The 16,018-nt window shown below is 39.2% G+C and overlaps 1 protein-coding gene across 1 annotated transcript in view; it reads right to left on the reverse strand.

The window, feature by feature from the left end:
- HS3ST2 (heparan sulfate-glucosamine 3-sulfotransferase 2) overlaps positions 1-16,018 on the reverse strand; it is a 144,095-nt gene that overhangs the window by 62,581 nt on the left and 65,496 nt on the right. The gene's annotated exons all lie outside the window — the stretch shown is intronic.

Consider the following 16,018-nt stretch of genomic DNA (forward strand, 5'->3'; position numbering starts at 1 on the left):
ATTAATCACCTACTATGTGCCAGGCACTATGGTAAGTCCTGGAAATACAAAAAAAAAAATGAAAAAGAAGATCTAATACTTGTTCTGATGATACTGTAATCTGTGCCCCCCAAATAAGGCTTCCCTAGACAGGTACTAGTTCTACAGGGTAGCAACAAAAAGGGAAGGTTATATATTCAATTTGTTTATTGCTCCAAAGCACCTGCTATTTTTCTCTCCTTTGCAGGGAAACGTGGAGATTCAGATTCATAAACTTGCAGCTTTGGATTTAATTATAGAGCTAAACTCATGCTATAAAGTGGACTCCGTGGCTGCCTAGGGAGGTTTTGGAGGGAGTGAAGGAACTATGCCTCCAGGAATGCCTTGTTTAAAAGACAATCCATATGTTTAACTGAGCAGACCTATACGTGGTGTGCATACCATGCTGCCATTCTGCAGGGCCTCATGTCTTCCTTTCCTCTACTTGGAGAAGGGGCAGAGAAGAGGATGCTTGGGTGATCCAACTATCAGAGACAGGCTAAATAGGTAAGCCAGGTCAGAGGTGGTACACAGTGATCTCTGTCCTCCAGATGGGAGGCTATGACCCCTTGCTCCAGACACCTTTTCTGGGATGTGCCAGGGGCCATGAAGATCACTGCACCATGACCCTAGAGCCAGAGATCACAGTGCCCATTTATTCCTAAGGGATGTGGGGTCCAGGACCATCCCCAAGAATATTTGATGTGGGTGATACAAGCTTTGAAATTGCATTAAAGAAGGAGCAGGTAGGTGGCACAGTAGATAGAGCGCCGGTCCTGAAGTCAGGAGGACCTGAGTTCAAATCCGACCTCAGACCAAACACTTGACACTTACTAGCTGTGTGACCTTGGGCAAGTCATTTCACCCTAATTGCCTAAAAAAAAAATAAATTGCATTAAAGGCACCCTTAAAAAGGAAAAGAAGTCACACATTGTCCTAAAGGATGAAAGTTACAGGAAGGCAGATTTTGGTTCAATATTGGAAGTCACTTTCTAACCATCAGAACTACCCAACTATTGCACAGACTGCTTAGTAAGAAGATGGGCTCCCTGTCGCTGGTACCATTAGAGCAAAGGCTAGAAGCCATGTATGTCAAGTTACCATAGGGAGGATTTTTGCAATATGTCACGAGGCTCTAAGTATCCTCTAAAGATCTTTGATTGTTTGGTTTAATTGGAATAGAATGCCCCAGATTATAAAAGTGTGGATTTTCCTTTAGACTCAATTGGGAGTGAAAATTTACCTTAAAAAGTATTCACAATAGAATTCCTTTAAATAGCAAGGTTCCTGGTGCATTTTCAATGGCTGTGGCTCCTATCCCTGCTACTTAGTAGAGATGTGATCTTAGGAAAATCACTCTACCTTGCTGGGCCTCAGTTTCCTTCTCTGCAAAGTGAACAGGATAGAATAGAAGTCCTCTAAAGTCTCTTCCAACTTTGACATTCTATGATTCTGAAATATTTGATTCATGTACAAATTTTCTAGAATACAACTATGGCATGAAGTGAAGTCTACAGTATTGGGAGAATAGTTGCAGCTCCTCTCCTATATATATATATCTTCCCATCTATTCTTCTCTAGAAATCCCAAAGGTTTCAGTATTTCTTGTAGTTTGCCCTGGGCAGGGTTAGGACTGGTCTCTTTTAAAATCATATATTTAGGGACTTTAAATATCACCTCATCTACTCCCTACACCTATCTTACAGGTAAAGAAATTGAGGCCATAGAGGTTGTGACCATCCCAAAGTCACAGAGTCATCAGGTGTCAGAATTAGAATCTGAACTCAGGTCCTCTGACTTCAAATCTACTGCTTTTCCCACTGTACCACATTGGCTTGGCTATCACTTCACATACAGTAGGCTCTGGGTATCCAAAGAGGCAAAAGATAGTCCTTGCTTTCAAGGAGCTCATAGCCTGCTGGGGGAGAAAATGTGAAAACAACAATGTATAAATAAGATATATGTGGGATAAATTGGAAATAATCAACAGAGGGAAAGAACTGGCATTAAAGGGAATTAGGAACAAATAGGGATCACAGAGAGTGGGATTTTAGCTGGGATTTGAAGGAAGCCACTAGAATTTTGCTTCTAATGATCCAGTGATAAGCTATCATCTATAAAAATACCAAGATATACTTATTTGATAAATGTGACCATACCAAATATTCATAATCTCTAAGTTACATGCAATAAAAAGCTTTCAAAATGTAGAGACCTAACATAACAGATCCAAATTGCGTGGGGATAGGATGAAGGACATATCATCCCTATTGTCCCTACTGCCGTTTTACTAGAGAAAGTTTTCTCATCTGCCAAATGAAAGAGACTCAATAGCTTCTAAGATCCCTTTAAACCTCTGAATTGATGTTCCTATGAAAAAATAAAATCTATATTGTTTAAATGAATAGTATTCCTTTTCTATGAGTTACAGAATTAAAGCTCAGAAAGGTTATATGTTGAGGTCAATGTCATAGTACATAATGTCAGAGCTGGGACTAGAACTCGGGTCTTTTGCTTCCTAAACCAGGACTCTATTATAAACCAGACTGAGCTGTTTGGTTCTGCTCCAGTGCCCTGGTCCCCAACTTCCAATCTTCTCGAAAGGCTCAGTGAGGCCATAGACAGTGCCTCCCCCACTGGCCCAATGCCCCATATAGCATCTGAACACTTGCCAGAGCTAATAGGGCTGGTTCCGGGGCCATGTGTACAAAGGAAAGTCTATGTGCCTTTGAAGCCAGAAGGAGACAGCTCCTACATTATCTGACTTGCTACCCCAAGGGCCTGGAGCAATATTTCAACCACAAACATATTTGGAGGGAGCAATGAGAGAGAATTAGGCAGTGGAGTGGCTGCCTCCAGATTAATTTACACTCCAGCAGCCCCGGAGAGCCTGACAACCTGATGGATGGCAGTGCCTGCTGGGTGCCCAGCAGCGGTACTGCTGGCACTCGCCCCTACAATCCACACTTCGTAAACAGTTTGTCTCAAGTAAAACATGTCTCAGTGTCTAGCACCATCGGTGCTAACTGCCATCCCTGAGGCAGACTACAGGCTAGTCTGCTGACTGTAGCAAAATGGGCTGCCTCCAGGCCTGCAGCCCTTGTGCCTTCAGCTTCTTGTGAGAATGGTGACTGGTGAGGAGTGAAAGGTAGGAAGGAGAGTGGGGTCTTGCATTAAATCTGATCTTACAGACTCATAAGTTGTCAGAACCAGACAAGACTTTAGAAGTCAATGGATCCAACCACCTCTTTTTATAGATGAGGAAACTGAGGTTCATAAAAGGGAAGTGACTTGCCCAGGGTCACAAAACTAGTCAGTGGAAGAGCTTTAATCAAAACACAGGTCCCTTAAGTCATTGCCCATGGCCTTTTTCACTGTCCCACTTCTCCCTAAGCTAGCTCCTGACAGCCAATAGTTTCCACAGACCTCGGTTTTTCAGCTAGGTTTGGTAATTGGTTCTGTTCTGTTGCTTTGGTTGCCTAACCAATTTGGATTATTACTATTGTTGAGATGACCTTATACACTGTTAGTATTTTGTTCTGTCTTGTTTACCTATTGAATAGCAAGGTTTAAAATGTCACACGTGTTGTGTCAATGGTAACTGAATCAAAGAATTCTAGAGCTGAATAGCACCTTAATGAACACTTAGCCCAAATCTCACATTTTACAGGTAATAGAAATTCTTCTTTTTGACCGTTAAAGTCCTTCTCAACTTGATTTCAGCCTATCATTTTAGGCTCATTGTGCATTACTTCCCCCTTCTTGTACTCTGAAATCCAGCCATACTGACCTTCTAATTTTTCTGAATCTGTGCAGGCCCTCCTTCTTGCCCAGAATGCACTCCTTCTCCAGTTCTCATAAGATCCCTCACTCCCTTCTGCTCAAGTGTCAACTTTTACATTGAGATCTTAACCTTTTTGGCATTGACAGTCTGATTACGCCTATAGATTCATTCTCAGAATAAGGTTTTTCAGTGCATAAAGTAAGATTCATGATCGGATTACAGAGGAAACTGATTATATTAAAATAGTTATTAAAAAGTTTAAAAAAAAACAGACTTTAAAACAGGATTCCAGGTTAAGAATCCCTTTTGTTCCCTAATCCCAACTTCTACTGTTCTCCCTCTCTAACTTTATATTTAACTATCTCACATTTATTTTGTATAAATTTATTCCAAAAGACATTTGGTATCCCAAGAGCTTAGCCCAGTGTTCATCATACAATAAGTACTTAATAGGTGCTTGTTGATTCGTTGATAATAGATTTACACAGAGTGTTTTGAGCACAATAACATTATAAAGTGGATAATAACAGTATCATTATCCCCATTTTAGAGATGAGGAAACTTAGACTTAATGAGTTTAGTGACTTCCCCAAGATCACAATCCCTGCATTAAGTTAGACCACCAGAAAGCAAGCACCATATTACCTTAGTCCACTGAAGAATGACCTCCACTAAATTGCAATTTAATGTTATCTCCTCAGCCTTTACAGCAGAGTCAATACCAGAATCGTCCATCTGAACAGCTTTTCTGTGTCTTCAACTGCAGTCTGTGTCACACATCATGTACAGGATTAACGGTCAACAGAAAAACTTCTCATACATAACGGAATGAACTTTGTAATGGGGAGATATGTGAGGGATGAGAATAAGAAGAATTGTTCTTTGTATCCTTGATCTGCTAGAGCAGGGCCTCATAACTTTCTGTGTGTTGTGTACCCCAATGGCAGAGTCTGATGTGGCCTACGGACCCCCTTCTCAGAAGAGTGTTTTTAAATAATTAAAAGAAATGTTAAATTTTTGTTAAAGGATAGTGATAATAAAGATGTCATTTTTGTTCCATCCAAAATCATAAATCCCCTGAAATCTTTCCATTGACCTTTTGGGGTCTGTAGACCCCAAATTAAGAATCCCTATTCTAGGGAAAGAAATTGTAAAGAGTATCTTAAGACTAAGAATATACAAAAGCATTGGTTAATTTGATTTAAACAAACAAGCAAACATGAATCCAATGAAAAACATCATTCAAGCTAGTTGTTGGGCACAGATTTATGGATGAAATTTTTCACTTTTCAGTACAATTTCGGTGTTATGTAGATGGACACTTGGGTAAAGGCCAGTGGCATATATCCTGAATGATAAACCTAAGAGGGAAACATAATATAGCTCTTCTCTGAAGGAGGTAAAAGGTGGGGAGGGATAAGAGAAGTAGATGAGAACCTTTGGGCCAAATGATTTGCCAAACAAAAGAAAACATCTGTGCCTCCAACTTGGCAAATGACAACTTGTCTTTTCCTTTATACTACTTATACAAGGCAGATGATAAAGTTGTTTTTACTGACTCCTCTAAGCCTCCAGGTCTAGTTTAAAGAAGAAGAAGGAGGAGAAGGAGGAGAAAGAGAAGGAGGAGGAGAAGGAGAAGGAGAAGGAGAAGGAGGAGAAGGAGAAGAAGAAGTAGAAGGAGGAGGAAGAGGAGGAGAAAGAGAAGGAGAAGGAGAAAAAAGGAGGAGGAGGAAGAGGAGGAGGAGGAAGAGATGGTCTTAGCTGCAAAGATATTTAATTTCATATGTGGTCAGCCTTAGGATCAATCAATGAGATTTTTTTTTAATTTATTTTCACTGATTTTTTTTTGTTTCTACATCAGATCTATTTCTGAATATGTCCCTCTAATTTTCTTACTCAGTAAGCTGTTATTTCTAACAACATTAAAAAAAAGAAAGAAGGAAAGAAGCAGCTGAGCAAAACCCATCAATAAATCAATTGTGTCAGATAATACATATAATATTCTACACCCATAGTCTGCACCTCTGCAAGGAGTGGGTGGGGAGGTACATTTTCTCATTAGGGCCAAACTTGACCATTGATGATTACACAGGGTGTAGTTTTGCTTCCCACTCAACCTCATCCTCACAGAATTTGCTCAGTAAATATGTCCTGACCAACTAAAAAGCAACTAAAAGCAACTAAACTAAACTAAACTAAGCAACTAAAAAACCAACTAAATATCAGGCACTTCCTGAATTCTCAGTGGAATGCCCAATCCAAGAGGATGCCAGCCTTTGAGACATAGAAAGCTGCCTGTCCAAAATCACTCCATAAACTTTTTAGCCGCTGTTGCCCACATGGCACAATGTTATGTGGATGCTTCCCCTGCTAGAAGGAAGTAAGAAGTCAGAATTCCTAGTATTATTTTAGATGTGAAAATTGAGTCTCAGACATTGTGTTGGCTCCAGATTTCTCAAAGAACCCATCGCCAAGATAATACTTATTAAAAGCAATTAGTTATAGTTGTAAAGGCATGAAGACCTTTCTCAGTGACTCTAAATGGTTCCTTCCCCAATCATGGCTCCTGAACAACTAAATATTCAGATCTAGAGGGAATGGGCAAAAGTTATTTGGTAAAGGATTAAAGGCCCCTGTATTTTGGGCTCCCAAATTTAAAGACAATATCAGAAAACACCTCTTTAAAGGAAAGAAGCCAACAAAAATCCATACACCACAAATGAAATTTGATCATACAATTAACAAGCATTTATGTATCAGGTACTGTGCTAGGTGCTGAGGAAAACAAGACCAAACGTCTCTTCCCACAAAGAGTTTACATTTCAGCCTAGCCAGAGGGCAAAACACATACATTGTTAGTTGATAAGAAACCTTCCCATACATGACCTGTTATACAATACTTTGGGACAACAGGTTACTGTTAAAATTATGGTGGCATTCATTCTTTACATATATCATTGGGAGACAGTCAACCTAAAAGATAATTGATGAAAAATAGTCTGTAATCTTACACCCAGCAAACTGACAATGATGACAAAAGATGAGAATCATCAATATTGGAGTAGCTGAGAATGATAGTTCTCTAATACACTGTTAGTGAAGCTGTGGATTGGCCCAACCATCTTAGAAAATAATTTGGAATTATGCTAGGAAAATGACTAAAATATGCATGCCCTTAGTCCCAGAGATCCTGTTGCTAGACATTTACTCCAAGGTCAAAGATAGAAAGAAAAGTCCCACATACACCAAAATATTTAAAGCAGCACTTTTTGTAGTAACAAAGAACTCAAAACAGAATGGATGTCCATCAATTAGGAATAATTAAACAAATCGTGGTACATGGAACTAATGGAATATTACTGTGACATAGGAAATGATGGATATGAAGAATGTAGAGAAGCACAGAAAGGTTTATATCAATTAATGAAAAGCGAAATAGAGAGAACCAGCATATGCATATGTATGTGTGTGTGTGTGTGTGTGTGTGTGTGTGTGTGTAAATGTACTGTAACACTACAAATAGGAAGAGAAAAAAAAGGATATTGGACAGTATGTAATTATAATGAGTAAGATTTTCCCCAAAGAAAGAGACAGTTGTGGAACACTAAGCAAATGTCATTAGTTGATATGTTGGTGAGTTTTGCTTTCTTTTTTTAATATTCTTTGTTATAAGGGATATCTTTCTGCATAAGGGAGGATGGATATAATTTGGAAATTAAAGTGATGAAAAATATCAATAAATTAAAAGAATTAAATTTTTAAAAATTAAAAAGTTGGGATTATTTACAATGTGTCATCAAGACTGTTGAAATGTTGGGAAAGAATATTGTAATATCAAATACAAAGAGAGGGGTAGCATAGTGTAGTAGAAAGAGTACTAGACTTGAAGTCCAAAGACCTCATTTCAAATTCTGGGCCTGACACTTGTTATCTGGGTGACCCTGGGCAAACCACTTAGTCTCAATTTCTTCATCTATAAAATGGGCGTAGTAATATATTCACTACCTGCCCTTCAGGGTAGAGCACCAGAATTGCATTTTGCTAACTCCGAACACTCAAAAGATGTGTGATCTTGTCTATGAGGGTACTACTTCCAACAATATGGTTCACAACCCATCCATGTCTGTTCACCTGTGAGTTTCTTTGAAAATGTTAAAGCCCTTTGTAAATGCAGGTTGTTAGAAGTTCAAAACACTTTTTCCACACTATTTTGGAAGTAGATTATTTTTGAATTATAAAGCAGCAAAGACATAGGTTGAAACCAGCTATTGACTGTTCCTTGCTTTAAGAAACTGGTTGTCCTAGCTCTTGGTTTAATAAAGCTAGTAAGTGAGGCTGGATTTGAATTCAGGTCTTCCTGACTCCAGGCTGGCCATTCTATCCACTATGTCACCTACCATGTACTAAGTACCAAGTGCAGATTCAAACTCAGCTCTGGTAATATGAACTCTTTCCACTTCATCATGATGCCTCTGCAACACTAAAATGAACAACCTTCAAGAATGCCATCTACTGATCTTACAGAAAGAGACGTACATTTTTGACATGACCAATGTGGGCATTTGTTTTTCTTGGCTATGTATATTTGTTGAGGATTTTTTAAACCTATTTTTAAATTGATCATTGGGAGGAAGATGAGTAGGAAGGAAATGAAGTATAAATTGGAGAAATCAATTGGAAAAATAATGAAATTGAAATTAAATAGAAAAAAGAACCCCTTCTGAGTATTAATGTATGTGTTTTCTTTCCCTGCTGGACTATAAGGACCATGAGGGTAGGGACTGTCCATTCATTCATTCATTCAACTTCTTGTAGATTCATTTTGTAGCTAACTCCTTAGAGCAAGACCATCAGGATGCATTTTAATTTAAATATACATATACACAGATGCATGCATGCATACATACACACACACACACATATGAATATATATGACAAGTTATAGTTACCAAAGGTTTTTGCATGAATGAGGAAGCCTACTGCTGACACCCGTCCTTAAACTTGTTCAAGCAGAAGGTAGCTCTGAGGTCACAACTAAGTACTTGTGCCAAGTGCTTGAAAAGATTCAAACCTCTTTTCAGAGGAAAATATTAATTCTACCTACAAGCATCCCTGTTGTGTATGCCCATATGGAAGATGGCTGCCCTTATGTCTCAGGGACAGCAGCAGGCCATCTCATTAACTTTCATAACAAGGCAAAGCCAAAAGCATTTATTACATATGTGCTGGGCACTGTTAATGACTAGGGATATAAGCTAAAAAGAAAGAGATCCCTTTTACTGAAGAAGCTTAAGATCTCATGGTGGAAGATAAGACATAGAAGGAAGCTAGACAGTGGAGTAGAGAGTGGGGTGAAGGTATTCCTGAAGAAGCATGAGGCGGAAGTCCAGAAAGTCAGAAGCAAAGGTGAGAGAGGAAAGGAGATTGGCTGATCTGGACTTGTCCCCAAAAAGAAGGACCCAAGAGGAGCTCACCAATGAGAGACGGGGACTGGAATAGGAGAGGGATATTCCAGGGTAAGAAGGCTGCAGGGGCTGATGGATGTTCCAGGGTAAGACTATGCAGAGGCATGGCATTGGGGCCTGGAAAATCCTCACCCGTATATATTCATGTTGTGAGGAAAGCGCTTTGTACTCTTAATGCATAAAAATGGGGGGGGTGAAGAAGCAGTGGGGAGCAGCTAGGTGGCACAATGGATAGAACACCAGGCCTGGAGGAAAGGAAAACCTGAGTCAAATCTGGCCTCGGACCAGGCAAGTCACTTAACCCTGTTTGCCTCAGTTTCCTCATCGGTAAAATGAGCTGGAGAAGGAAATAGCAAATCACTCTGGTATCTTTGCCAAGAAAACCCCAAATGGGGTTATGGAGAGTCAGACATAACTGAAATGATTGAACAACAACACATGTGTATGTGTGTTCATGTATATATGCGTGTGTATATGTGTCTAATAAATACACATTTGAGCCATTTTCCTCAAACCATATGTGTATGGGTAAGGATATTTTTAGACCTCAATACTACATACACATATATACATACACACATACACACATACATATACATACATATATACACATGCATATATACATATACATACATGCACACATGCATAATATACACATATGTGTGCATATATGGAGGAGGAGGAAGCATCAATGGAACAGAAGCAAGCATTCCTCTCCCAGCTCTGCTTCTAACACATATATGTGTCTGTGTATACATACTTGTATATACGTATATATGCATATATATCTGTGTGGTTATATGTGTACCTATAAATAGAAATAATATATAAAATATATGTATATACAAAAGCTACACACATATATGTTTGCATACATGCATATATGTGTATATGTGTATATGTGTATTATATATATATACATACATATATGCATTAAGAGTGCAAAGATTTTCATCACAACAACTCTGTGAGGTAGGTAGTGCAAGTATTTTTATGACCTTTTCTAGATAGAGAAACTGAGGTTCAAAGGAGTGAAGGGTCTTGTCCGGAACTACACAGCCAGTAACTGCCTGACTGGGATGCAGCTGTTGCCTTAATGATCACATAGCCACTCACATCTTTGCTCTAAAGCTTACAGCTCTTGCTTGGACCATCTTAGTATAGCTGTACTCCTGACTGATCTGGAGCTGAGATAATTCAGTGATAAATTGGCTGCTGCTAACTTAAGTGAAAAGGTTCACTTCAGGCATCTGATATTTGAGAAAGGCAGCCTAATGGGCATGCTAACTATTCATTCATATGGATTCCCTGAGTTATGGCCCTGGACTTAGACCACCAGAAAGCAAAACACCTGGACCGTATTATCTCAGTCCCCTGCAGAATCACCCTTGCTGAAATACAATTTAGTGTTATCTCTTCAGCCTCTACATTGGGGGTCGATACAAGAATCGTTCATTCAAAGAGTTTTTCTCAGTCTTCAACTGCAGTCTGTGTCACAAATCATGGAGGGGATTAACTATCTATCAGCAGGAAGGCTCCCCAGACATTAGCCATCCTAAAGGGGATGTGGAGACATGAAACTGGTGAGATCACAATACTTGTGTATACTATTAACTGGGCAGTTGAAGACGGAGAAAAATGTGATCGAGGATATTGACTTATGGTGTCTAAGCTCCCGAATATAGTTTAATTCATTCAAAAATGTTTCTTTAGCACCTCCAATGTGCACAGCCTTGTACTAGGCCCAGTACAAAGTTTCAAAAAGTCATAGTCCCTGCTCTCATGAAGCTTATATTCTAAGTGAGGAGACAAAACACATATGAGCATCAGGGATCTGTGAATTCATAGGGTCATAGATCCTGAGGGGAAAACGATCTTAGAAGCTATCTAGTCTAAACCAGCATTTTTAGAGGTGAAGAAACAGGCACTGAGAGGTTAAGTGAGGCCACACGGGTAAGTGACAGGTATGAAATTTGAACCCAGGGGCTCTGACTCCAAAGCCAGTGCTCTTTTCACCACACAACACTTCCTCTCATCAGTAGGGCTCCTCCCTCCACCAAGGTAGAATAGAACTTATGAATAATTTCATAGTCTTCAAGAACTGCTATGGCAGAACAATTTGTCGTCATGTAGCCAACTTGATGACAACTCTTGGTGAATTTAGTTAGGCCAGTCTTTTGATAGTATGTTGTTCAGTTTTTCAATTGTGTCTGACTCTTAGTGACTCCACTTGGGGTTTTCTTGGCAAAGACACTGGAATAGTTTGCCATTTCCTTTTCCAACTCATTTTACAGATTAGGAAGCTGAGGCAAACAGGGTTAAGTGACTTGCCCAGGGTCACACAGCTAGCAAGTGTCTGAGGCCAGATTTGAAATCAGGAAGATGAGTCTTCCTTACTCTATGCCCAGTACTCTTCCCACTGAGCCACTTAGCTGCTCCTTTGATAGCATACAGTTCATTATTAGCTCCAAACTCAAAAGTTTTTTTCAAGTTTGGTAGGTATTCAAAGGTATTGCTTTTGAAAATTCTGGTTCATCTCTGAGATGTGATGAGACAAATATATAAATAGCTACAATATGTAATATTGCTTGGTAAATGCATTCCAGGGGAATGACACGAGTATCACATGAAGATGAAGGGGGAGAGTCATGACCAACAAGGTAGCAGGAAAGGCTCCATGAAGACAATGCCACTTGAGGCAGCCTTTAAGGGAAGGATAGGAGTACCACAGTGAAGAGAAAGATGGAGGACATTCCAGGCATAAGGAATGGAATCAGCAAAGGAACAGAATAGCAAAGAAGCAGGAAAGTATAGAATGACCTCAGGGATGAAAAAATAAATAATGCATTTTGGCTGGAGTAGAAAATGTGTAATGGGAGATAAGATGAGATAGACCTGGAAAAGCAAGATGGCACAAGACTGTGAGAGGCCTAGAATGCCCTGATCCACATGAAAAATTCATCCTTGAGCCTAGATCCAGGACAAATTTTATCTCTGTGGGTAAATCTGTATGCCTTCATTTTGGCAGACAATGAATTCTCTAACTCAATCTGCTTTCCCTTTTGCCTGAGATGCTAGGAAACTCAGAGTTGAGATTGGGGCTTAGTACTCAAATCATCTCAAGTGCCTGCTAACTTCTACTCCCTCTACTTTCTTCATTGGTCTCTGTCCAACTTTTATTCTCAAATGTTTTATCTTATATTATTTTTAGTTTTATAAACCACCTCTAGATCATTTTGGAAGTAGGGGTATTACAAACATCAATAAGAAAACACAAGGAGGCAATGCCCTGGATAGCAGAAACAAGTATTAGAAAGTTATTACCCGCTTCCTCTTTCCCCCATGTAAATTAATATATTGGCATTCCATTGTCTCAGTCAATCTCTGGTCAGTTTTGTGGTTAACTTTCCAAAGTCTGGACACCCCTGGGGTGAGCTGACAAAATGTCATTTCTAAACCTTCTGCAAGAAGCCTTTCCTAATCCCCCTTAATGCTAGCTGCCTTCCCTCTGTTGATTATCTTCAATTTATCCTGTATACATACATATACACACACACATTATGTGTATATATATATATATATTATTTGTACGAAGTTGTTTTCATATTGTTTCCCTCATTAGACTATGAGTTCCTTGAGATCAGGGACTGTCTTTTGTCATTCTTTATCTCTCCAGCCTTTAGCACAGTGCCTGGCACAAAGTAGGCACTTAATAAACGATTATTGCCTGATTGACTGCTACTATGATATCCAACAACTATATGACCTGGAACTACATTAATGGAATTCAAATCAAGTTGTTTTTGTTGTGGTAACTGAACTTTGAGTCAACCTAAAGGCTTTTCAAAACAATTTCAAGTGAATCATTTGCTGATTTTTCTTGCATGTGTCCCCTCTTCAATTTCTACTATAGCACCATTATTTAGAATTCATGGGTTCTCAAAGTGGGTAATACCATCCCCTGGGGGTGCTAGAATGATCCATGGGGGCAGTAGTAGTCTCCCATGATGCAAATTTCAAAAAAAAATACTGTTAAAGAATTAAAGAAAGTAGATTTCAAGGGGGGGGAGCACTGAGTAATTTTTCTTTTGAAAAGGAGGAGGTAGACCAAATAAGTTTGGGAACCTCTGGATCTTCACTGATTCATATTGGAATCACTGCAATAGACAACTAGCTGCTTTCTTTGCTTCTAGTTTCTCTTCCTCTATTCCACACACTGTACACTGTTATCAAGGGGCTCTTCCTAAGATGCTACTCTGATGTCACACCTTGCTAACATCCTTCAGGGTTGCCTATAGAACAAGGCATAAACTCATCAGCTCCTCCAATCAAGCCCCTCCAATGTTTGATCTCAACCTACTTTCTAGACCAATCTCACAAATTGGTCTTTTACCAAGCTATGCTAGGTATAGCTCTAGCCAAATTAACCTTCTACCTGTCCTCTGATGCTTTCTGTACTCTGTACCTTTTCTTGTTCCATCCCTCTCACCTAGAATGTGTTCCTTGCAACCATTCTGTCTACAAGAACCCTATTTCTTCTTCAAGGCCCAAATCAAATTCCACGTCCTTTGTGAATCTTGCTTTGGTTATCCCAGTCAACAGTGATTTCTCATTCCTCTAAGAGAACTTAGTAGCAGCAGTGATAGGTGACACTGATAAAAAAGCATTTTAGAATTTGCAAAATACTTTATATTTACATCTCATTTGAGCCTCACAATCATCTTACGACATTTACTTCATTAGTTGTTATCCCCATTTTACAGATAAGGAAATGGAGGCTCAGAGACATTAAATGGTCAAACAGTTAGATAGTCAATGCTAGAGACAATATTTGAACCTGGATCTTCTTAACTCCAAGTCTAGCAAGCAAACAACATGCATTTATGAAGTGTTTACTCTATAACAGGTATTCTTCTAAATTCTGGGGACACAAAGAATAACCAAAATCTACTCAACCATGCTGCTATTTCTAGTGTATCAGAGAAGGACAGGCAATCCAACCTACAATGACAGCCTGCTTCAAGTTGTCTATACTGATTTCCTCATGCCAACCCTGTGATAATAGCTATTACTAATAACTAACATTTATATGGTACTTTAAGGTTTGCAAAGTGCTTTACAAATATTATCTCATTTGGTCCTCACAACAATCCCGAGAAGTAGTGGCTATTATTATTTCGATTTTTATAGATGAGAAAACTGAGGCAAAGAGATTGTTACTGGACCAGGGTCATATAGCTAGTAAGTCAAAGGCAGAATTTGAACTCAGGTCTTCCTGGCTTCAAGTCCAGTGTGCAATCCACTGTACTACCAAGTAGTATAAATATTACTGCCTTGTTTTGGCAGGTGAGGCAATTGATACTCAAAAGAGAAAAAACACCTTCCCCAAGGTCAAAAAATTAGTAAATATAAGAACTGGAATCCGAAGCTATTTCTTTTTTTATTGATAGATTTTTGTATTTACATTACCTTCATTTCCCCTCCTCAGAAAGGATCCCTCATAACAAAGAATAAAAAGAGATAAAGAGAAAAGAAAGCATTTCAGCAAAAGTAATTAACATATCAACCAAGTCAGACAGTATATTCAGTATATGATGAATTATCTTTTCCTGACTCCTGGTCCAATGATCTTTTTTTTTTAAGGCAATTGGGGTTAAGTGACTTGCCTAGGGTCACACAGCTAGTAAGTGTCAAGTGTTTGGTCTGAGGCCGGATTTGAACTCAGGTCTTCCTGACTTCAGGGCTGGTGCTGTACCCACTGCACCACCTAGCTGCCCCCCAATGATCTTTCCATCACATGATACTGCCTCACAGAGGCACAACAATGGTACAGAACATGACAAAAATCTAGAGGCATTCAGAAGAAGAGGCATGGTCATCAGAATATGAGCAAATACAGGTATGGTGGTGAGAGATGGGTAAGTAAGATTCAGTGTCAGGCAGGCAAGTATCATTGAAGTGATGGGTCACACAAGTCATGGTAAAAAAGCAATGCTAGGAAGGATTCACAAGCAAAAGTTGTCATGATTACCATCAATCTGGTCATGACAGCAGAAGATTAAGCAAGATTCAAGGTCAGAAAATTCTAAGCCATCAATGTAACAGAGAGAAGAATCAGTTTGTCAAACAGAGGGAATGATTACTTTGACAGTTCATTAAGACTATAAGCTTCTTATGGGCAGGATCTGTAACTTTTTTTCAAACCTTTGTATCCTCAGTGTTTAGCAGAGTGTAGATGCTTAATAAATGCTTGTTAAATTGAATCTAAAGAGAAAAAATGCCCAGTTGTACAGCAGGAATTCCTCAGGACCAGTATTTTGAGTACTCTAACACAAGGATTTGAACTAAATGAGGATTTTCTGATCTTACAATTTTGTTCAAATTTGCTACTTACTTCAATATTTCAATGAAAGCATTGGTGTGAATGCACCTTCCATAGGTGAAGATTGCAGTTCTTTCATGTCTTAGGAGACTATGTTCAAAAATGTGCATCATCGGCACCCATATGGCAGAGTAGAGGCAGCAATCCAGCTAGACTCTCCCAACATTCCCTCCCAAACAACTTTAAGCTAACAGGTCAAATTAAATTCTGGATCAGCATAGCCAACAAAAGATAGAGACATTGTTCCAGCCCAAGACAACTTAGGTCAGCAGAAAAAGTCTATGACATTGGGGTGGGGGCTGGCCCAGAGCGCATACAGTGGCAACACTAGAGATGGACCATGAAGGTGACTGTGACAATAAGCAGCAG

The sequence above is a fragment of the Vombatus ursinus genome, unplaced genomic scaffold (assembly GCF_900497805.2).
Source record: "Vombatus ursinus unplaced genomic scaffold, bare-nosed wombat genome assembly UNPS02014832.1, whole genome shotgun sequence".
Classification (NCBI taxonomy): domain Eukaryota; kingdom Metazoa; phylum Chordata; class Mammalia; order Diprotodontia; family Vombatidae; genus Vombatus; species Vombatus ursinus.